This window comes from Schistocerca gregaria, chromosome 3 (genome assembly GCF_023897955.1).
Source record: "Schistocerca gregaria isolate iqSchGreg1 chromosome 3, iqSchGreg1.2, whole genome shotgun sequence".
NCBI classification, from domain to species: Eukaryota; Metazoa; Arthropoda; class Insecta; order Orthoptera; family Acrididae; genus Schistocerca; species Schistocerca gregaria.
Genome location: NC_064922.1, coordinates 248,075,027 through 248,100,268, shown reverse-complemented (window position 1 = coordinate 248,100,268; position 25,242 = coordinate 248,075,027). Strand labels below are relative to the sequence as shown.

Here is a 25,242-nt window from a genome sequence, read left to right as displayed (position 1 = left end):
CCACCAGGATTCGAACCGGTTACATACTGGAAACGTCACCTCTCAGGCGTAGGTTAGCGTCTTCCTCTTCCGTGTAGGGTTGACGTTAATCTAATGTGCCACGCAATGAGGTCCACGTCCACAGGACGTTGGTGCGAACATCGACACTTATCATTATTGACGCTGACAGCTTGAAACAGAAAACTTAGCTCGTGAAGCCTGTGTTCGAACATAACTGAAATTTTGACTAGAAAATCCGTCGAGCATTGCAATTTGAACCAGAGCCTAAAGCCCACGTACATTAATTTACGATAATACCTCTTTCATCTTCCACTGCAAACAAGATGAAGGAATGGAGAGCATAAAAATGCGGAATGTACACTGTTATGAGGGGTATGTAAATATGGAGGTCTGTGAAGCAGCAACTCTGAGAAATAGGATTTCATAAATGGAAAGCGGTCAACAGAAAATTCCATACACAGAAGTTCCTCCCCAGAGGCCCTTACCGGCGCTAAGTACATAATTAGTGTTTTGATGGCAATATCGAAAACTGTTCAGAATTAATGTGAATCCCAAGTACTTGAACAGCATTAACATGTAAACTGATGAGCCAAAAAAATATGATCACTGCCCAGTGCTAACTGCTGGTGTTACAGGGATGTGATGCAGTAGGGAAAGAATATAAGTGGAACAGAGACAAATACGGACTCACTTTGTGGTATCACATATCGGTACTACTCAACCAGCATCTTAGTGTTGGCAAACGCTGCCAGCAGAAATGAAAATTTACGCCAGATGCCGACAGAAATCGTGTGGGATCTCACGGCCCCAATGGCACATGCCCAGGGAGCCACGCCTACAGAGGGTCTGTAGCACGAGCGCTCTCTACTGTGGTGATATACATTACTGTCCATTAAAATTGCTACACCACGAACATGACGCGCTACAGACGCGAAATTCAATCGACAGGAAGAAGATGCTGTGATATGCAAATGATTAGCTTTTCACAGCATTCACACAAGGTTGCCGCCGTTTGCGACACCTACAACGTGCTGACAAGAGGAAATTTTCCAACCGATTTCTCATACACAAACAGCAGTTGACCGGCGTTGACTGGTGAAACGTTGTTGTGATGCCTCGTGTAAGGAGCAGAAATGCGTACTATCACATTTCAGACTTTGATAAAGGTCGGATTGTAGCCTATCGCGATTACGGTTTATCGTATCACGACATTGCTGCTCGCGTTGGTCGAGATCCAATAACTGTTAGCAGAATATGGAATCGGTGGGTTCAGGAGGGTAATACGGAACGCCGTGCTGGATCTCAACGGTCTCGTATCACTAGCAGTCGAAATGACAGGCATCTTATCCGCATGGCTGTAACCGATCGCGCAGCCACGTCTCGATCCCTCAGTCAATAGATGTGGACGTATGCAAGACAACAACCATCTGCACGAACAGTTCGATGACGTTTGCAGCAGCACGGACTATCAACTCGGAGACCATGGCTGCGGTTACCCTTGACGCTGCATCACAGACAGGAGCGCCTGCGATGGTGTACTGCACGACGAACCTGGGGGCACGAATGGCAAAACGTCATTGTTTCGGATGAATCCAGGTTCTGTTTACAGCATCATGATGGTCGCATCCGTGTTTGGCTACTTGACGGTGAACCCACATTGGACTCATGTATTCGTCATCGCCATACTGCCGTATCACCCGGCGTGATGGTACGGGGTGCCGTTGGTTACACGTTTCGGTCACCTCTTGTTCGCATTGACGGCACTTTGAACAGTGGACATTTCACATGTGTTACGACCCGTGGCTCTAACCTTCATTCGATCCCTGCGAAACCCTACATTTCAGCAGGATAGTGCACGACCGCATGTTGCAGGTCCTGTACGGGCCTTTCTGGATTTAGAAACTGTTCGACTGCTGCCCTGGCCAGCACATTCCCCAGATCTCTCACCAACTGAAAACGTCTAGTCAATGGTGGCCGAGCTACTGGCTCGTCACATTACGCCAGTCACTACTCTTGATGATCTGTGGTGTCCTGTTGAAGCTGCATGGGCAGCTGTACCTGTACACGTCATCCAAGCTCTGTTTCACTCAATACCCAGGCGTGTCAAGGTCGTTATTACGGTCAGAGGTGGTTGTTCTGGGTACTGATTTCTCAGAATCTATGCACCTAATTTGCGTGAAAATGCAATCACATGCCAGTTCTAGTATAATATATTTGTCCAATGAATACCCGTTTATCATCTGCATTTATTCTTGGTGTAGCAATTTTAATGGCCAGCAGTGTAGGATGGCCGGTGGCAATCACAGTCCACTCGCACTCGGGGCTAGTTCGCTGTGACACGCTACGCAGACGCCGCCTGGTCACTGTTTCGACACCATCATTCGTGCTTTAGTTCAGAGAGCCTCATCTTTGTTGCTATTTTATGCAATGGATTATACAGGGTGTTTCAAAATCAAAATACCGGTTTTAAGGCGTTGTAGCATTTATTACATTCAACTTACAATTGTAAATAATACACCAAATGAAAGAGCAACAGTTTTGTTTGTATACCTGTGCGCAATGAGAAGAGTATGGAATGACGAAGAGTGACTGAAAAACGTGTTGAACGAGTGCTGGTCTTTCATGCTTAGGCTCAAGAAATATCCCTGCGGAAAGTTTATGGGCCTTTCTTTTTCGGTGAATCAACTGTAATTGATGTTTCGTATCTTGATGTCCTACAGCTATGGCCCGTGCCTCAATGGGAAGAATCTGAAGAACACATCTTTATTTGGGAGCAAGATAGTGCACCGCTTCACTGGCATAACTCAGTACGCGACTGGTTAAACGACGTAGGATCCGACCGGAGGGTTGGGCGCAAGGGGCCGGTTGATACAGCATTTTACTCATGGCCACCACGTTCACACACGATCTGACGCGATCATGTGTATGTAACTCCAATACCAGCTGATCTATCCGATTTGAGAAACAGTGTTATTGCAACAGTTACTCCTGACACTATGATCAAGGTTTCGGAACTACTCACCTATCGACTCGATGTGTGATCGGTGTTCACACTGAATAATTGTAAGAAAAACTGTTTGTGTATCTCTTTCATTTGGTGTATTATTTATAATTGTAATGTGAATGTAATGTTTGCTACAAAGCCTTAAAACCCGTATATTCATTTTGAAACAACCTGTATTTCTTGTTGCATTGTTTGTAATGAGTCTTTGTTTGCTTGAAGAAATACAAGTAAATCTTCCGTTTACTGGGTTAACTTGCTCGCTAATCGTTTCTGTTCTTATCCAGCTTTCCTACCATGCATTTGCCACGAAACTCTGTAGGCAATCTCTGCTTCCCGTTGTGTAAGAAGTAGTACACAGCACATTCTAGCGACAATACAGGCTGCAAATGGACAGACCCACTAACATGAGCAACTTTGATGTAGGGAAGATTGTTATGTCCCAGCGCCTAGGATCGAGCATATTGGAAAGGTGAAACTGGTCGTCTCTTTACATGTTACTGTCTTGCCCATCTATGGAAGGTGGTTGAAGAATGGTGAAACCACGAGTTGACGACAAAGTGTTGGAAGACCGCGCCTCACCACAGAGTGTGCATTTCTGAGGCTAGCCCACTCGGTAAAACAGGATAGGCGTCAATCTGTAGCAGATCTCGCGACAGAGTACAATGCTAGTGGAGGCATAATGGTTTAGGAGTACACTGTTCAGTGCACTTTGTTGCTCATAGAGCTCCACAGCAGACAATCCCTATGCATTCTCATGTTGACCCAATGATACCGTCTATCAGGATTGCAGTGGCACAGGATCCATCGAGATTGGACCACAGATCAATGAAAACGTATCACCTGGTCAGATGAATCATGTTTTTTGCTACACCAGGATAATGACAGTGGCCTGATATGGGTTTTCCAAACGAATAGCTCCTCGAAACATGGACTGCGTCATGGATGCAGGGTGGTGGGGGCAGTATTTTGCTATGGTAGACTTTCACCCGGCCTTCCATGAATCCTTTTGTACTAATAAAAGGCACAATGAGAGCTGTGGAACAGACGAACATTGCAGACCATCTGCATCGCTTCACGCTTCATGTCTGTGTTCGCAAAAACGTCTTCTTCCAGCAGCGTAATTGTCCGTCTCATAAGGCTAAAATCGTTCCATATAGTTTGCGGAGCATAAAAGTGAATTAATGTTGATGTCCTTGCTGCCAAATTCCCCTATCTGAACCCAACTTAACACCTCTGAGGTGCTATCGGGTGCCAGCTCCTTGCCCATAAACCGTTTTCCCATGCTTTAAGAGAACTGCCTCACCTGTACATAGACATCTGGTACTACACAATTCCGCATACCTACCAAGGACTTGTCGAATGTGTGTTGCGTTCCAAAGGAGGAATAACGCGCTATGAAGCAGGTGGTCGCAAGGTTTTGGCTCATCAGTGCAGGCCGTAGGTGTTTCTATGATCACCTTCAGTGACATACTACAGATTCCGGCCATGTTTTGCGTACAGTAGAGATTGCTGATTTGGGTGTCAGAGGCATTTCATCATACCATCGCCGAATACTCCAGTAACCGTCTTCTGAGGTTTTTGTTGATGATGAGGCCGATTGGTGACAATGATGTTGACCTGGACGTTCAACTTCCCCAGCGCTTTCCGGTGCAGCTTGCACTGGCGCCATGTGATGTCTGTCTAGCGTGTCACCAAGGTAACGAGCTGTTGCGTCCCGTGTGGATGGAACTGCCTCAGACTCGGGCAGGTGAGAGTGCTTCTTTTGTTTTCTTCCTCTTCTTCTTCTTATTCTTCTGCCTCAAGCTTTAGATCAGTTTGTCAATTCCAACTTCCTAAAACATCCATTTTCCCTGTTGGGTTTACCAAAGTTTCTTCTTCCTTTAGTGATTCACTGTAGCTCTGTAGCACTCATTCTTTTTGTATGTTGTTTTCATTCATCTCTATATTCCTTAACCTATTGAATTCAGGTGAAAATTTTTACGTTCTTCCGGATGGTCTCATATTTAATCTGCTTCTTCTTCTTACTTCCTGGACTATTCTCAAAACTCTCACCTCATATCCTTGGAGTCTACGACGTGTTCTAGTGCTCATAGTGAAGTTTCCACTCTCATAATAGTCGACAGATTCGTCTGTGAACTATAAGAAAAGCTTTAATATACACTGGCGTCCAAAATTATAGCGACACGTGGAAATTTTGTAAGGTTGCGTTTATTTTGCGGCAAAACAGTATAAACGGCTGATAGTAAAGTAGAAACAATGTAAAGGATACAGAACGTAATCAATTGCAACAAGCATAAAGGTAGACAAAAACGTTCTTCTTTTTTTCCATTTTAACGGATTTGCACACACATTCCGACAACTGATTAATGTAACTTCCTGGCAGATTAAAACTATATGCCGGATCAAGACTCGAGCTCGGGACCTTTGCCTTTCGCGGGCAAGTGCTCAAGTAAGAGATGAGCTACTGGCGGAAGTAAAGCTGTGAGGACGGGGCGTGAGTGTTGCTTCGGTTGCTCAGATGGTAGAGCACTTGCCCGCGAAAGGCAAAGGTCCCGAGTTCGAGTCTCGGTCCGGCACACAGTTTTAATCTGCACACTCCACTTCAGATCTCATTCTGGGAACTGGTTAGTGTGCTCAGTATGGGACGTGACCACCTCTGGCAGCAACACAGGCCTGACAACGACGGGACATGTTGTGAGCGATGTCCTCAATCTCACGTTGAGGCAATAACGCCCATTCTTTCTGTAGAGCTGCTCGCAAGTTTTAAAGAGTGGTTGGTGGATGCTGCCATGATGCAGCCCGTCTCCGAAGCGCATCCGAGACAAGCTCTATGGGGTTACGATCGCAAGAGCGAGCAGGCCACGTCAACCGTGCAATATCTCCCGTTTCCAAGAAAATAAAACTACCTGTGCTATGAGGTCGAGCATTATTGTCCATGAATACGAAGTCTGGGCCCACAGAAACTCGCAACAACCGCACATAGGTCCCAAGATCTCGTCACGGTACCTGACACCAGTTAAACCTTACCGATTCACACGTACAATTTCATAAACACCTGTTCGAGTGGTCAACATAATCCCTGCCTGCACCATTAAGGATCCTCCTCGATATCGGCCTCTTTCCACAAAGTTTGGGTTCCTAAATCGTGTTCCACGATCTCTCCAGATGCGAATCCGTCGAAAATTACTCTCCAGACCAATTTGGGACTCATCTGTGAAAGAAACATTGACCCACTGTTTGGCTGTCCAGGTGGCATCTTGAGGACACCACTCTAGACGTTCAGAGACGCGTCAGAGGTATACACACAGCAGGTCTTCGACGGGAAAGGACATTCTGCCGATGCCTTATGTACACCGTTTGCCTCGATATAACGCATCCAGTCGATTGCTGCGAAGAGAGATGCCAGTTACTGTGCAATATTAAGGCAGTACAGTTGTGCCGCTGTGGCCGAGCGGTTCTAGGCGCTTCAATCCGGCACCGCGCTGCTGATACGGTCGCAGGTTCAAATCCTGCCTCGGGTATGGATGTGTGTGATATCCATAGGTCAGTTAGGTTGAAGTAGTTCTAAGTCCCACAGTGCTTAGAGCCTTACAGCCAAATAACGGTCTTCTCCTTCTGGTGTCAATCTTGGTCGTCCCAGCCTTTAAGATACAGTTTCGGTCCCTACAAACTGTCACCGTATCCGAGAAACAACAGAACGATTCACTTTAAGCCATCCGGCCACATCTGTTTGCAAAATGTCCTGCTTCCATTCCTCCTACGTCTCTCCACTGCAGAGAATCTGGCACGCATCTTCTCTGTGCTGTACTACACCGTCTGTGTCTGTGTACACAGCGATTGTGGATGTGGGACTACCCGACAAATATCACCCCGTTTGATGGGTTTCCTTGTGTCATCGCTGGCGTTGTTGTCTGTTGACTGGAGTGCCATGCTCCGTGCAGAACACGATCGTACGGATATCTGTTGACAGTTGGTATCATTACATCGTGACTTAGACATAGGTGTGTGAAATAGCGGTTTGTTGCTTTAATTTTGGAGACCAGTGTAATCTACAAAGATTATGTAGGTTTTTGAAATTGTATTCCTTTCTTTTTTCGATTCTTTGTTTCAACGAGAAAATGTTATCTGAGCGGGACCCTCCTTTCCGAAAATCTGTTTGTTCTTCGAGTAATATGCTACAATGTTTCTCATTCTATTTGCTATTACCTCCGCATATATACATTGCTGAGCATTAAAATTGCTACACCAAGAAGAAATGCAGATGATAAACGGGTATTCATTGGACAAATATATTATACGAGAACTGACATGTGATTACATTTTCACGCAAATTGGGTGCATGGATCCTGAGAAATCAGTACCTTGAACAACCACCTCTAGTCGTAATAACGGCCTTGACACGCCTGGGTATTGAGTGAAACAGAGCTTGGATGACGTGTAAAGGTACAGCTGGCCATGCAGCTTCAACACGACACCACAGTTCATCAAGAGTAGTGACTGGCGTAATGTGACGAGCCAGTTGCTCGGCCACCATTGACTAGACGTTTTCAGTTGGTGAGAGATCTGGAGAATGTGCTGGCCAGGGCAGCAGTCGAACAGTTTCTGAATCCAGAAAGGCCCGTACAGAACCTGCAACATGCGGTCGTGCATTATCCTGCTGAAATGTAGGGTTTCGCTGGGATCGAATGAAGGTTAGAGCCACGGGTCGTAACACATTTGAAATGTAACGTCCACTGTTCAAAGTGCCGTCAATGCAAACAAGAGGTGACCGAGACGTGTCTCCAATGGCACCCCACACCATCACGCCGGATGATACGCCAGTATGGCGATGACGAATGCGCGCTTCCAATGTGCGTTCACCGCGATGTCGCCAAACACGGATGCGACCATCATGATGTTGTAGACTGAACCTGGATTCATCCGAAAAACTGACGTTTTGCCATTCGTGCAACCAGGTTCGTCGTTGAGTACACCATTGCAGGCACTCCTGTCTGTGATGCAGCGTCAATAGTAACCGTAGCTACGGTCTCCGAGCTGATAGTCCATGCTGCTGGAAACGTCATCGAACTTTTCGTGCAGATGGTTGTTGTCTTGCAAACGTCCCCATCTGTTGACTCAGGGATCGAGACGTGGCTGCACGATGCGTTACAGCCATGCGGGTAAGTTGCTTGTCATATCGACTACTAGTGATAAGAGGCCGTTGGGATCCAGCACGGCGTTCCTTATTACCCTCCTGAACCCACCGATTCCATATTCTGCTTGTGGTGTCACCGCCAGACACCACACTTGCTAGGTGGTAGCCTTTAAACCGGCCGCGGTCCATTAGTATACGTCGGACCCGCGTGTCGCCACTATCAATGATTGCAGACCAAGCGCCGCCACACGGCAGGCCTAGAGAGACTTCCTAGCACTCGCACCAGATGTACAGCCGACTTTGCTAGCGATGGTTCACTGTCTTCTACGCTCTCATTTGCCGAGACGATAGTTTAGCATAGCCTTCAGCTACGTTATTTGCTACGACCTAGAAAGGTGCCATTATCCGTACTATTGATATTGTGAATCATGTACCATAAAGAGCGACGTTCTCCATTAATGGGTTAAAGTTAAGTATTCCACCAGCTACGTTCCGTTTTTCTCAATTCCAATTCCTTTGTCATGTTCCAGACCCCACGGCAGCCTGCGTGAGCTAAAACGCGTGCATTTCGGCCTCCTTCAGCAATACGGTGTTGGCTCTCCTGCCAACCACAACACTGCTAACAGTCATTAGATCTCGACCAACGCGAATAGCAATGTCGCGATAAGATAAATCGCAATCGCGATAGGCCACAACCCGACCTTTATCAAAGTCGGAAACGTGATGGTACGCATTTGCCCTCCTTACACGAGGCATCACAACAACGTTTCCCCAGGCAACGCCGGTCAACTGATGTTTATGTATGAGAAATCGGTTGGAAACTTTCCTCATGTCAACACGTTGTAGGTGTCGCCACCGACGCCAACCTTGTGTGAATGCTCTGAAAAGCTAATGATTTGCAAATCACAGCGTCTTCTTCCTGTCGGTTAAATTTCGCGTCTGTAGCACGTCATCTTCGTGGTGTAGAAGTTTTAATGGCCAGTAGTATACTTTGTTTGCTGAATTTTAGAGACTTATACGTTTGCTTTTTGTGTATCACTGTAACATTTAACTACGTAAAAAGTTACCTCCTACATGAGAATCAAAGCAACTTGAGTAATTTTTAGTATCATGTTCATTTCATTTATATGCCTGCTTATTCCTGCTGCAAAGTCCACTTTAACAGGTAGAGCAACCGGTGTCTTTCACTTGCCCCAATATCTCAGTACCGGTATATGTTAGGCACTCCCACATGTACCGCAGTGTCCTGGTAGTGAGGTGTGAGTGCAGATACGTGGGCCGACAACGTTGCAGCCGGTGCTCCGCCCGCTGCACACAGGGCGTTAGTCGCACGTCACCAGCTGGCGGCTCCCTTGTCTCGCCGGCTAGCTGGGCGATCTTGTCAAGAGCCCACGGGTCGCAGCCTCCAGCCGGGCCGCATGCATAACCAGCTGCACTAGCGGCTCCTCCAGCACCGAAATACGAATGTGTGTCAAGGGCGCAGCCAAGGAAGTCACGGCTCCGAGCTGCACGGCTGCAGTGCGCAACTGCAAGACGACGCCTATTCAGCCATGCATGTGATGGCCCACAGCGATTCGTGAGCTTTTGTCTTCCATTCTCCAGCGTAGAGGGCAGGGCTGTTTGCCCGAGCTCAGCCCCTTGGCCGAGCCCAGTTGCTTCCAGTCAAATACTAGGCAACTGGTGGTAGTGCATAGCTGGTCCCAATTTGGAATATTTGGGAAAGTACTTTCAGTTTCGCCATTGCAACCAAGTGCAACCTCCCGAAGCATTGATCGGAATTAGGGGGATATGAACTATTTTTATTTACATTGGGGTTATCATGTACTAGGCAAAAATGTGAAGCTAGTGCGAATTTGTGTATCTGTTTAGGAGAGTAAGAGAGCAACATCGGTGATTTGATACAATTCAGTCAAGAAAACAAGATCGTAAATGTTAATAAAAATGTTCTTATGACACACATAAACAGCCTGACAAAAAAGGTTATGAAGTTAAAAGACACGGTCAGACGTCATTGTAACTTCATACATCAATACACCATCAGCAAATAGCTGCAATTCTCTGTCACATGTAGAACAGCCACCAACTTGCATACTCTTGGTGGTGTTTAGTGTTTTTACCAGGCCTATTATGGTACATAAGAGGCGTGAACATTTTCAGATGTTGAATGATCACTGTGAAGGAGGAAATGATGCGTACTAGTGTGAGACAGCGTTATCAGCTAGAAAAGGGCCGTTTCAGTCGTGCAATATCCGGATTTGTCGTGCATTCGGATGTGGCAGTGGCCCGAAGGTGGACTGAATGGGAACGTGAGGGCCAGTATACTCATTGTTAATGTTCCAGTGAACGACGTGTGACCACCACAAGTGAGGATTGCTGTATTGTGCACCAGACACATGGTAACCCCTGAACATCTCCACATACCATCCGAGAACAAATAATGATCTACCTGGATCATTCTCTGTTATCTCGCACCATTGGAGGGAAACTAAGTACTGCCGGACTTCAGAAATATCGTCCCACGCGTAATCCGCCGTGGACGCCAAAACAGGAACATTTTCATCTTAAGTACCGTGACCAGGAAGCATTGACTGCTGGTGAATGGTGTCGTATTGTGTTCAGCTATAAATCGCAGTTCTGCACTGCGCCTGATGAGCATCGTCGGCGAGTATGGTTGCGACCTGCGTAGACGTCTCAGTCATCCAATGTTTTGAAGAGGCGTAGTGGTTGTGGAAACCCATTGGGTATGAATTATATCGGGGCTGCTAGTGGTAGAGGGAAGTAATGGCACAATGAAACGTCACAGACATCTTGCGCCGCGTGGGGTAGCCGCACGGTCTCAGGCGCCTTGCTACGGTTCGTGCCGCTCCCTCCATCGGAGGTTCGGGTCTTCCCTCGGGCATGGCTATGGGTGTTGTTCATAGCGTAAGTTAGTTTATGTTCGATTAAGTAGTGTGTAAGCCTAGGGACCGATGCGCTCAGAAGTTTGGTCCCATAGGAACTTATCACCACTATCAGACATCTTGCATTCTCGTGTGTTATCTCTCATGCGACAGCATCGTTACGCCATTTTTCAACAGGACAAATGGCAAGTGTGTCTATCAACTGCCTGCGTGATGTTGAAGTGCAGCCATGGACAGGAAGATCCCCAGTTCAGTCCCCGACAGAATACAAATGGGAGAAGCTCAAACGTCAACTCTGTATCCGGGGTATCAAGGACTATAGTCCGATTAAAATAATCTGACAGTTGACATTTCACGCGCTAGAGATGTTTTCCTCCAATCAGAGCGATCAGCGACTCTCCAGAATCGTTCGCCATTGCCGAACTGCCACAACAATTAGTTCACTTTCAATTCCTTATCCGGCTTTCTTGCTTGATGCTACTTGAATCCTGGATCTGGCGTTTTTGTTTCGTAGTTTATCAGAAATTATAACCATACCAAAAACAACACACACACGGCCATACACACGCTTACACACACGGAATGACGCTAACAGTACACATGCGTTTCATTCATAGCACTAACCAAATACTACTGGGTCCTTCCGATTTCACCGAGCGAGGTGGCGCAGTGGTTAGCACACTGGACTCGCATTCGGGAGGACGACGGTTCAATCCCACCTCCAGCCATCCTGATTTACGTTTTTCGTGATTTCCCTAAATCGTTTCAGGCAAATACCAGGATGGTTCCTTTGAAAGGACACGGCCGATTTCCTTCCCAATCCTTCCCTAACACGAGCTTGCGCTCCGTCTCTAATGACCTCGTTGTCGACACTAACCACCACTACCAAAACTACACACGATTCAGCATCACATATACAGTTATTATAATCACAGAGATCTGCTTATATCAGATAAGTTTCGCACGACACTATGCAAAGCCGAATATTGGGAAACTGCAATTCATCATTGGTACTGGGCTATCAGAGTCATAAATGTGATACCTCCACGCAGCGTAGTGCGGTAGCGCATTGGTTAACACGAAAACCTGAAGAAGGTCGTAGGTTCACATCTCGTAAAACTCAGCGAAAGTCTTTTTTATATATCTAAAGCTAATCAAATTACATTCTTTATTATTTTTATTCAGTTAACCGATCTAACTGTAATTTTTAAAGTGTAATACTTCACAGAGTCATTTTCATTGTCGTATTGAATTTTTCATTAGCTCTTCTTTTTCTACGATTCTTTTGAAATCTGCCTGTATCGTCCATAATCTACAATCAAGTGGCGACTAGTACTGCTCGTCGGCTGATGAAGCGGGAGTTCGTGTGGCCAGTGTGAGGATAGTTTCACATAACCAGTGAGTGATAGAGAGAAACTACTGTTTTGCTGTTTAGCGCTGAAACTGAACTTTTTCTGCCTTGAGTTTGCGCGTAGAAATTAGCTTTAATCGCCGTAGATCTGCCGCTGACTGTTGACCGCCGTTTTTTCAGACATATTGCACATCTCTAGGGTGTGGTTAGGTTAGAACATGAGCGTAAATGCAGGACTATAAAACGCGTCGTATGCCGCAGTTCAGTCACTGGTCGCTTAAAATCAGCTGTCGACAGAGCATTTCGCATTTCCCTCACACCTCGCGGCCGCCGCTTCTAACTTTGGTGCGCACTACACATTAACAGCATATGTGACATCATCTTTGACGTGACTTGCTGTTGTGTGTCACCTATTACCCGAAAAGTTCCCTTAGAAAAATTTATGAATCACTGTGCTGATAAAACTCTTACATTATTTGATTTTCAAACAGCTAGGCAGTACTCAGATATTTCGCTCTTTACCTATTCTGTTCAACACTAAACTGACACACAATAGTTTTAGCGCAATGCAATCTGACTTTCAAAAATACCTACAAAAGAATGACCCTGACTAACAATAACGTACAGCTTTCATGAATGACTTACCTCACGAAAATCTACGTTACTCAAACTACTGCAATACAGCGTGCGCCAATACTGCCAGCTGAATAAAAGATTCTAACTACTAATAGGCATAGTTAGCAAATGAAAGATTTTGATAAAGAACAAACAATGTATTTACCTCAATAGTGTTCAAAAGTCATTATATATATATATATATATATATATATATATATATACAAATTTACTCTTTCTGGCGCACACACGTCCAGATCGTCCGCTCTTAAAATTCTGCCATCTCTCTCCCCACATCCACCACTGCAGGCGACTCACCTCCAACTGCGCAACGCTACGCGCTGTTGACAGGCAACTGCCCAACACTACAATAGCAAATTCCAACAATCCAAACCAACCACAGCCTTCACACAGCACAGTCAGTGGTTTTCATATAGAGCGCTACATGGCGTTACCAACATAAAAACCTAATCAGCCTATTTACAACGTTTGTTGTGTGTGTTTCATTCACAATTACAGCTGTAGTGCCCCTACTTACATACCGAGCGGTAGCTGCAACCGACGCGGGAACGCTGTAGCGGCAAGTGACAGACTTCAACCACCGAATAATTTTGATCGGGCTTTAATTACAACAGTTGTGGAGCACCTTCCTCAGGAGAGAATACACTGGCCTTATGACACCATTTCCAGCCAAACCAGTGCATGCATCCAGGTCAAAGGGGTCATCATACGGTCAAATTATATAACAGTTTGTTCATGATGTTCAAATGTGTGTGAAATCTTATGGGGCTTAACTGTTAAGGTCATCAGTCCCTAAGTTTACACACTACTTAACCTAAATTATCCCAAGGACAAAACACACACACCCATGCCTGAGGGAGGACTCGACCCACCGCCGGGACCTATAGCAGTTTGAACCGATTTTCTAACAATTGCAATAACATGTCGGACCTGTTGAATCCTGCCTGGTCGTACAATTATGGGGTGTTTAGCAAACCTGCTTTCTCGAATTGCTAGACAACAATTCAAGCAAATCGTATGAGTGAGTTTTATTATGAAAAGCGAATGACAATACTTTGAGATTTACATAAATGTGTGGCAAGCAAAGGGCAACATCCGAAATAAACAATGTTCTTCAGTATAACAATTCCAAGACTGAGCTACATAGAATGTATGTTCTCTTCGCGTAGAAGCCGCTGCTGTCGCGTTGTCGTCCTAGAGAGAGGTCGGTCGGCATGCAATTGGCTGATGTCTTTTTCACAGTCCTCTTTGCTCTCTCCTTCCCGACAGGCGTCCGGCGCTTGATTTTTCGCCGCAACAGGACCCTATCAATCTGTGAATTTTCGTTTCATTTCCTCGTCCTAATTTGGGTCTTCATCTTTATCTGTCAGGCAGTGTAGATGGATTGGGGCATACTCAAAAATGTTTCAAATGGCTCTGAGCACTATGGGACTTAACTGCTGAGGTCATCAGTCCCCTAGAACTTAGAACTACTTAAACCTAACTAACCTAAGGACATCACACACATCCATGCCGGAGGCAGGATTCGAACCTGCAACGGTAGCGGTCGCGCGATTCCAGACCGTAGCGCCTAGAACCGCTCGGCCACTACGGCCGGCATTAGGCCCTACTCCTAACTGTGTTTGCTGCTCATTCTCTCTCTTTTACTCCACGATTCTTATTCGGGACTAATTCACAATCTCGGACAGCACTCTGAATTTTATATAAATTTCAGACATGTCCGAAATAACACACACTTTCTTTTGATCCAGCAGCTGCTATGAATTAAGACGTAAAGGAATTACAGACATTGGCTACGAGTGGGAATTGATGCAAATCAGTGTGGAAGGTTGAAAATTTGCGCTGAACTTGGATTCGAACCCGGGTTTCCTACTTACTAAGCAGATGCAGTAACCACTGCACCATCCAGACACAGTGGTTATCGCAATGCATGGAATACACTAGCACGCCTCCCGTCACACTCGAATTCTCAGCTTATCTAGATAATACTAACGCAGTGTCCCTTGTCCATTCTTCTCATTACTTATGGCGTTTCGCCGATTCCCATAATAGCCTGGAGTGCAATTGCACGGAAGAGATCATTGGCCTTAATTGTATATCCTTTTGAATATGTCCGAAAGGACAGACAATATTTTGATCCAGCAGCCATTACGAATTAAAACACAAAATACTTACAGACTATATCGCAATTCGGCAAATAATTTCGATCGTCCATGTGTGATGAAGGATTATTTATTTATAGACAGGAATCTACTATTTTTACTGCAACAGTATCCGTATCGGGGAACTACTGGATAAGCAGGACAGCGCAGTATTTACTTACATGCTCCCTACACTACGAGAATAGTTCCTTTACAGAAGTTAAAAGTTTTGCTTGCTCTATTGTGCAAACAGAAAATAACCACTAAATTATGAAATGCTGTAGCAGATTACCAAGCATTTACTATACTATTCCAAAAATCCATGTGTATTCGGAAAGTAAGGTCCGATTTGGCGCGAAATGGCAACCACTCTAGAAATCCGATGAACCTTTCTGCACAGGTGTGTTGGGCAGTGTCTCTAGTATGTTGTGAAGTAGAAAGACAAAGGAACACCCATAGCTAAATCAAGACCAGGCATATCTCATATACTGACGGATGGGGACCATTGAGCACTGTGGAGGGTGACTGTAAGAAATTGCATAAAATCAGTGGAAGGAATCACTGCTACCAGCAGTCTAGCAAGGATACCGATTGTCCGTAAGTAGTTAAAAACCACACCTGGGAAACTGGAGTTGGAAAACGCTGATGATGATGATGATGATGATGGAGTCAAAAAGAATGGGGTGCAATGATGGAGCCGGCCGCGGTGGTCTCGCGGTTCTAGGCGCGCAGTACGGAACCGTGCGACTGCTACGGTCGCAGGTTCGAATCCTGCCTCGGGCATGGATGTGTGTGATGTCCTTGGGTTAGTTAGGTTTAAGTAGTTCTAAGTTCTAGGGGACTGATAACCACAGCAGTTGAGTCCCATAGTGCTCAGGGCCATTTGAACCATTTGCAATGATGGAGCAGCTCCTCAACCATTTCTTTAGTCAGTTCTAAGTAATGCTTGAGAAGATGTAAAGAGGGACGCCAATGGACGAGAGATGACTCAAAACGAGTGATTAGGAGTGATGAATCACGTTATGCCCTGTGATAATCCGATGGAAGGATTTGGGTTTGGTGAATGCCTGGAAAACGCTACCTGTCATCATGTGTAGTGCCATTAGTGAAGTACGGAGGAGTTGCTGTTACGATATGGGGAAGGGGGTTTCGTGATTGGAGTATGGGCCCCTTATTGCGCTTAAGAAAACGCTAAATGCGGAAAGATAAGAGGGTCGTCCACAAAGTAAGTTCCTTTTCTATTTCTATCCACGGCAGCGCTACTATAGCAGTTCCGAGCATGCGCGGCAGTTACTCAGACTCAAGAAGAAGAGATGTATGCCATTTTCCGATCGCTGTAGTCGACGTGTGCTTTGTAGCGCTTCTTTATAATGTCAGCAGTACTTGAAAATGCCGCCGAGTATGAAATCAGATCTGTGATTCGTTTTCTAAATGCAAAGAAAGTTAAACCAAAGGAAAATCATCGGCATATCTGCGATGTTTACGGAGAAAATGCTATGAGTGATGGAATGGTTAGAAGATGAGTCAGACTGTTCAGTGGAGGACGTGATCAAGTGCACAATGAAGAACGAAGTGGACGTCCGTCTGTGGTTACTGATGAACTGGTTCACACAATTGAAGAGAAGATTAAGCACAACTGTAAGTTTACACTTAGTGCCCTTGCTACGGAAGTTCAGCAAATTCCACGATAACTAATTCATGAAATTGTTACTGAAAAACTGAAATTTCAATAACTTTGCTCACGTTAGCTACCCAAAATTCTTACTGAACAAAAAAAAAAAAAAAAAAAAAAAAAAAACAACGCATGGGCAGTACACTTCAGTTTTTGACACACTACAATGAAGAAGGCGATGGTTTTCTTTCTCGGATAGTCACGAGGGATGAAACTTGGGTATCGTACGATTCCCCTCAAACACTACTTCATCCGCAACGAAGGTTAAGTCGAAGCAAATCTTAAAGCCTCGAAAAGTCATTTGAACCGCTTTTTGGGACAGAAAAGGCATTTTGCTGGTTGTTTTCTTACCACGAAGCCAAACAATCAATTCACATGGTTACTGCGAGACCATTAAGTTATTGCGCCGCGCAATACAGATCAAGCGCTTAGGATTACTGTCAAAAGGTGTTGTTTTTTTTTCACAATAATGCCCGAACTCACACGGCGAATGTGACCAACCAACTCCTACGGGAATTTCACTGGGGCGCGTTTCCTCCGTACAGCCCGGACCTCGCTCCTATCGACTTTCATCTCTTCTTACACCTAAAATCTGTCCTTGGTGGTCAACTCTTCAACGATGATGACGAGCTGAAAGAATATGTACCACGTGACTAAACTCACAGGTGGCAACCTTCTATGAAGAAGGCATACAGAAACTTATGTCACGCTATGACAAGTGCCTACAAAATTTCAGAAGCTGTGTAGAAAAGTAGTTTAACAGTTGGAAATTTCTGTAAAATAAATATTTTTTTCTGTATCAGTACACGTTTGTTTTATGTAACCAAACGGAACTTACTTTGTGGACATACCTCGTATTAAGACATAGGGGTGTAGCAGTGCCTGTCATAGTGTATAGTGCCAAAAGTGAAGCACAAAGCGCTTGGTGTTCCAGTAAAGGGGTATATTTAGTGGTTAGGGTGAGGTCCACTTACTGCGCTTAAGAGAACTCTAAACGTGGAAGGATCATGAACAGACTTCACAGCCATTGTGTACTGAGGAACAGTTCGGAGGCAACGATTGCTTGCATGAGTATGACAACGTAACCTGTCATGATGCAGCATCTGTGAGGCAATAATTTGTGGACAATAACTTTCATAAAATTGGCCGGCCCGCCTAGAGTCCCGGCCTGAACCCAACGGATCACCTTTGGAATGAGGTAGATCGTTGGCTTCGCTCCAGACCCCAGTGTCCAACATCACTACCTTTCTTGGTTTCTGCTCGTGATGAATAATGGACTGCAGTTCGTCCACAGCATTGAAACATTTCACTGAAAGTCTCCCCCGCAGAGTTCAAGCAGTCGTAAAGACGAGCGGTGCACACACCTCATAATAATGTATACTAATAGGTTTTGGGTTGCTTTGATAAGATACTGTATAACATTACACACGACAACTCCTTGTGTACCACAGAAGTAAAATAGACAATGGACTCTATCGTAATCGCATAAACATTGTTATAATAACATTTTAAATATCCATCGGTTTTCTGCGTTTTCTAGATCCACATCAATATTAACATCATAAAAATTTCAAACTTGTCAACACTAGATGTAGAAGTAAACAATATGTAAACCTCATATTTCTTTTGTAACTGTACAAAATGTTCTTATGTTGTGAAACTTCCCCTTTGAATGCAAAGAAAGACTGTGCTGGTAAACTTCTGCGTTATTTGATACTGAAACAGCTGTGTAAAACTGAACGTACTCAGACAGTTTTCTCTTTACTTATTCTGATGATTCCTAAACTGGCACACAATATTTTAGCGCAATGCAATCTGACTTTTAATAATTCCTACAAAAGAATAGCCCTGACTAACAATAAACTATCCTTCATGAATCACCTCACCAAAATCTTCGTTACTGGAACTACTGGAATACACCGAGAGCCAATACTGCCAGCTAAATAAAAGATTCTGACTACTTGAGGCACTAGCTACTGGTAGGCATATAGTTAGCAAATGAATTATATATATATATATATATATATATATATATCGACAAATTTCCTTTTTCTGACAGACACACGTCCAGGTTGTCCGCCCATATTAACATCTCAAACTCTGGTATCTCTCTCCCCACATCCACCACTGCTGGTGGCACACCTTCAACTGCCCAACACTGCACGATTAACTTCCAACAACGAGACGTAACGTTAGCGACAGCCCCGGACGGTGCACAAGTCCCGCCCAATTAACCTAAGCTCGGCCCATGGTCTGCCGCATGTTCCAACATCAAAGTTGTTCGTATCACAGATATGCCAGTCATAACAAGGGAGAAAATCAGTAGTTAGTACGAAATACAGGTTTTCCGGTACCATTGTGAAAAGAATTAGAAATATGTTCATTAATATGCGAGTTGAAAAATCATCAATAAGAAATAAAAATAAAAATGGTATCCACACTGTCTTTTTTATTTCATGAGCTTTAATCTGCACTATATAAAAAAAATCAGATATTTCTTAACTGCAGTGAGCGCAAATTTCCGTCACCTCGCGTAGTGTAAGAAATTCTGTTGGGAAATATTAATTGGTAGTATCGCCAAGGATGCTGTCCATTATCTCGATTGTCTAAAGTCAAAGTTGTGCATTAACAAGGCAAAGTCGATGTCTTGGATTGTTTCTGATTACCTCATTAAGACTAAAGAATATAAGAGTGGGATAATGTAGAAATGTGTAATGCAAGCAGTAAGATATTTATACAGTGACATTCTTCATTAATAATTGCCTGTGTAATGGCTGAATTTTTACTTGTGAACTGTTATGACTGCTTGATTATAGCAGACACGAGGTTACTTTGAGTTCTTCTTCAGTGTTTGAGAGCTTTAGAGCTGCCTATTGTTAAACATATGTACATAATTTCGTCAGTGTCATTCCAACACATCTTATCGTACTTTAATGTACACGACAGCGAGGAGGACAACCAAAGATCATATTGATGAGCTCTTGGTTGGTGTGGCGAGGGGTAGATGTGGAGGGGGGGGGGGGGGGGGGTAAATGGGCGGGGCTTGTGCAAATGTCCGGGGCCGTCGCTAACGTTTTCTAACGAGTCCAACCAGCCCCAGACCGCACACAGCGCAGTCAGCGATATTAATACACAGCGCTACGTGGCGTTGCCAACATAAAAACCTAAGCAGGCTACTTACAGTTGTAGAAGTGAATATATATACATTCATTTGTTTGGCCCCTGTTGATTATCGGTATACGAGCCTAGTAATTAGCTATTTTAAAAGCAGCTCATGACGACTAGCAAGACGTCTTTTAATAGGTCTAAATGCCGTAACTGGAACTTGAATTACGATCCTGTGGTGCAGTGTGAGTCGACATGGTGCCTGTCGCCCAATAGTGGGCGTTCCAGCTTTCATGGTGGGCGGCAGGTGGGTGGTGGAGGAGGGTTAAAAGAATTTCATTAGGTTTTTATAAAATTTTGACTTAAAGTATTTGGTAACCGAATTTCATTATGTGCTTGAACTTATTGCAACTACGCTTTGTAAATTTTACATCATGACATTACTTTCTTACTTTATAACTCAGTATTACAGTAGAACCGGTATGCAATTGCAAAATTTTATTACTAATAGAGATGCAAAAGTAGGCGTTAATTAAAAAAGGCTGACTACCCCTGCTCTAGTGGGCGGCGTAGAAACGTTGATGGTTCACGAGTTGCGTCCTGTTCACTGCAGTCGATACCAGTCGTCGCAAAAAGAGTGGGGCGAGAGTGATACGCGCCGTCGAGTCTGCTCATTTTCCCCCAATATCAGCGAGCGTTTACGGTTGTGCCATATCAACCCCGGCCGAGGCATGGCTCATTTTGTGACTGGACAACCCCCATCCCAAGCACATGCAGCGCAGGTCGCTTTCAGCAAGCAGTCGTTCCCGAGAATATTTCCTTTTGAAATGCATTAGATACATGCATTAGAACACATAACGCACAATTATACAAAATTAATGGGTCCATTATTCAAAACAGTCTAGCTTTATTCTACAAAAATGTTTTTACAACATACACTCCTGGAAATGGAAAAAAGAACACATTGACACCGGTGTGTCAGACCCACCATACTTGCTCTGGACACTGCGAGAGGGCTGTACAAGCAATGTACACACGCACGGCACAGCGGACACACCAGGAACCGCGGTGTTGGCCGTCGAATGGCGCTAGCCGCGCAGCATTTGTGCACCGCCCCCGTCAGTGTCAGCCAGTTTGCCGTGGCATACGGAGCTCCATCGCAGTCTTTAACACTGGTAGCATGCCGCGACAGCGTGGACGTGAACCGTATGTGCAGTTGACGGACTTTGAGCGAGGGCGTATAGTGGGCATGCGGGAGGCCGGGTGGACGTACCGCCGAATTGCTCAACACGTGGGGCGTGAGGTCTCCACAGTACATCGATGTTGTCGCCAGTGGTCGGCGGAAGGTGCACGTGCCCGTCGACCTGGAACCGGACCGCAGCGACGCACGGATGCACGCCAAGACCGTAGGATCCTACGCAGTGCCATAGGGGACAGCACCGCCACTTCCCAGCAAATTAGGGACACTGTTGCTCCTGGGGTATCGGCGAGGACCATTCGCAACCGTCTCCATGAAGCTGGGCTACGGTCCCGCACACCGTTAGGCCGTCTTCCGCTCACGCCCCAACATCGTGCAGCCCGCCTCCAGTGGTGTCGCGACAGGCGTGAATGGAGGGACGAATGGAGACGTGTCGTCTTAAGCGATGAGAGTCACTTCTGCCTTGGTGCCAATGATGGTCGTATGCGTGTTTGGCGCCGTGTAGGTGAGCGCCACAATCAGGACTGCATACGACCGAGGCACACAGGGCCAACACCCGGCATCATGGTGTGGGGAGCGATCTCCTACACTGGCCGTACACCTCTGGTGATCGTCGAGGGGACACTGAATAGTGCACGGTACATCCAAACCGTCATCGAACCCATCGTTCTACCATTCCTAGACCGGCAAGGGAACTTGCTGTTCCAACAGGACAATGCACGTCCGCATGTATCCCGTGCCACCCAACGTGCTCTAGAAGGTGTAAGTCAACTACCCTGGCCAGCAAGCTCTCCGGATCTGTCCCCCATTGAGCATGTTTGGGACTGTATGAAGCGTCGTCTCATGCGGTCTGCACGTCCAGCACGAACGCTGGTCCAACTGAGGCGCCAGGTGGAAATGGCATGGCAAGCCGTTCCACAGGACTACATCCAGCATCTCTACGATCGTCTCCATGGGAGAATAGCAGCCTGCATTGCTGCGAAAGGTTGATATACACTGTACTAGTGCCGACATTTTGCATGCTCTGTTGCCTGTGTCTATGTGCCTGTGGTTCTGTCAGTGTGATCATGTGATGTATCTGACCCCAGGAATGTGTCAATAAAGTTTCCCCTTCCTGGGACAATGAATTCACGGTGTTCTTATTTCAATTTCCAGGAGTGTATATGTTAGTGGCGGCTTGTTCTTTCTCCTACAGCTATTTAGGAACAGTATATAACATAATTAGATTACGCTGAGGCAGGATATTTTTCCAAAGCCACGCAAAATTTGTTTACTAACTTACTCAGAAGTAGTAGTTGTTATGTAACCTAACAAACATCAACTCACATAGCACTCTAACAAACAACATCGACACAGATTAGATCCGCGTAGACTGAACAAATCGAGTTTTGCGGGAAAGCGATGTTCGTGTGGATAATACTAAAACGGGTAGCACCTGGACTTGAAGTTCAATACCAAATCCTCTTCCCCAGGTGATACTGGTGAAGGGATAACTGTATTTACTCTTTCCTGTCTTCTTTTATTCACTTCCTAATTTATATCATAAATTTATAATTTCCTGCTTCCAAATTCCCGTATTTCCCTTTAAGAGTAAGACTAACTGTTGCAAGTAAATGAAGATAACATGAATGTGCAGACAAAAGAACTCACCGCAGCCCCACCTCCATGTGGTGCCGCATGGACAACAGTGCCCGTGGCCTCAACTGCGTAGCAGATTCGCTGCGAGTGGTGGCCGTGGCCACTGACTGAGAGGTCAGTGTGGAGCACTACGGCCTGTATACAGGCCCCACCAGTCATAATGCAGCTTGAAAGAAAAAAATGCAGTCTAGCCCAACTGCGGTCCGCCAACCGCTTGCGGCCCAAGTCTAGTGTTCGTGCGAGCCGCCTTACTCAGAAGTATTTTATAATAATATGCCTCTAGTAACTAATAGCCGAACCCTCAAACGTCAGCTACCGTTTGGAGATTCTTCAGAGTGTAGTTCTTATGTCCAGAACAAACAATAATACTTGCAGAAAAAGTAATATTTTAAGACGGACTAATTTTTATTTAGCTTTGCTCATTTCGGCCTTGGGCTAACTACAGTTAAACGCTACCTCATGGGCATAGGGTAAGTAGATCAGCTGCTGCAGGATTAGAGGATGCGAGAGAGGGTATATTTAATTGAAACTTCCTGGCAGATTAAAACTGTGTGCCCGACCGAGACTCGAACTCGGGACCTTTGCCTTTCGCGGGCAAGTGCTCTACCAACTGAGCTATCGAAGCACGACTCACGCCCGGTACTCACAGCTTTACTTCTGCCAGTATCCGTCTCCTACCTTCCAAACTTTACAGAAGCTCTTCTGCAGGCAAAGGTCCCGAGTTCGAGTCTCGGTCGGGCACACAGTTTTAATCTGCCAGGAAGTTTCATATCAGCGCTCACTCCGCTGCAGAGTGAAAATCTCATTCTGGTATATTTAATTGTTTGTCATCCATTTCCGACAACTCCCGAACATGGGCGACTCGTACAGTGTTGTTGATGTGGTCTTCAGTCCTGAGACTGGTTTGATGCAGCTCTCCATGCTAATCTGTCCTGTGTAAGCTCCTTCATCTCCCAGTACCTACTGCAACCTACATCCTTCTGAATCTGTTTAGTGTATTCATCTCTTGGTCTCCCTCTACGATTTCTACCCTCCACGCTGACCTCCAATGCTAAATTTCTGATCCCTTCATGCCTCAGGTCATGTCCTACCAACCGATCCCTTCTTCTGGTCAAGTTGTGCCACAAACTTCTCTTCTCCACAATCCGATTCAATACTTCCTCATTAGTTATATGATCTACCCATCTAATCTTCAGCATTCTTCTGTAGCACCACATTTCGAAAGCTTCTACTCTCTTCTTGTCCAAACTATTTATCCTCCATGATTCACTTCCATACATGGCTACACTCCATACAAATACTTTCAGAAATGACTTCCTGACACTTAAATCAATACTCGATGTTAACAAATTTCTCTTCTTCAGAAACGTTTTCCTTGCCATTGCCAGTCTACATTTTATATCCTCCCTACATCGATCATCATCAGTTATTTTGCTCCCCAAATAGCAAAATTCCTTTACTACTTTAAGTGTCTCATTTCCTAATCTAATTTCCTCAGCATCACCCGACTTAATTCGACTACATTCCATTATCCTTGTTTTGCTTCTGTTGGTGTTCATCTTATATCCTCCTTCCAAGACACTATCCATTCCCTTCAACTGCTCTTCCTAGTCCTTTGCTGTCTCTGACAGAATTACAATGTCATCGGCGAACCTCAAAGTTTTTATTTCTTCTCCATGGATTTTAATACCTACTCCAAACTTTTCTTTCATTTCCTTTACTGCTTGCTGAATATACAGATTGAATAGCATCGGGGAGAGGCTACAAACCTGTCTCATTCCCTTCCCAATCACTGCTTCCCTTTCATGTCCCTCGACTCTTATAACTGCCATCTGGTTTCTGTACTAATTGTTAATAACCTTTCGCTCCCTGTATTTTACCCCTGCCGCCTTTAGAATTTGAAAGGGAGTATTCCAGTCAGCATTGTCAAAAACTTTCTCTAAGTCTACAAATGCTAGAAATATAGGTTTGCCTTTCCTTAATCTTTCTTCTAAGATAAGTTGTAGGGCCAGTATTGCCTCATGTGTTCCAACATTTCTAAAGAATCCAAACTGATCTTCCCCGAGGTTGGCTTCTACCATTTTTTCCATTCGTCTGTAAAGAATTCGCGTTAGTATTTTGCAGCTGTGACTTATTAAATGGTAGTTCGGTAATTTTCACATCTGTCAAAACCTGCTTTTTTTGGGATTGGAATTATTATATTATTCTTGAAGTTTGAGGGTATTTCGCCTGTCTCATACATCTTGCTCACCAGATGGTAGAGTTTTGTCAGGACTGGTTCTCCGAAGGCTGTCATCAGTTCTAATGGAATGTTGTCTACTCCCGGGGCCTTGATTAATCTTAGGTCTTTCAGTGCTCTGTGAAACTCTTCACGCAGTATCATATCTCCCATTTACTCTTCCATTTCCATAATATTGTCCTCAAGAACATCGCCTCTGTATAGACCCTCTATATACTCCTTCC

At 45.0% G+C, this 25,242-nt stretch overlaps 1 protein-coding gene and 1 non-coding gene across 6 annotated transcripts in view; both read right to left on the bottom strand.

Annotated features, from left to right (window-relative positions):
• The window catches only part of LOC126356271 (macrophage colony-stimulating factor 1 receptor-like), a 276,453-nt gene that overhangs the window by 230,809 nt on the left and 20,402 nt on the right, over positions 1 to 25,242 (bottom strand). The gene's annotated exons all lie outside the window — the stretch shown is intronic.
• On the bottom strand, positions 23,331 to 23,405 carry Trnas-cga (transfer RNA serine (anticodon CGA)). The gene has a single exon. It is a non-coding gene; the product is annotated as a tRNA-Ser (tRNA).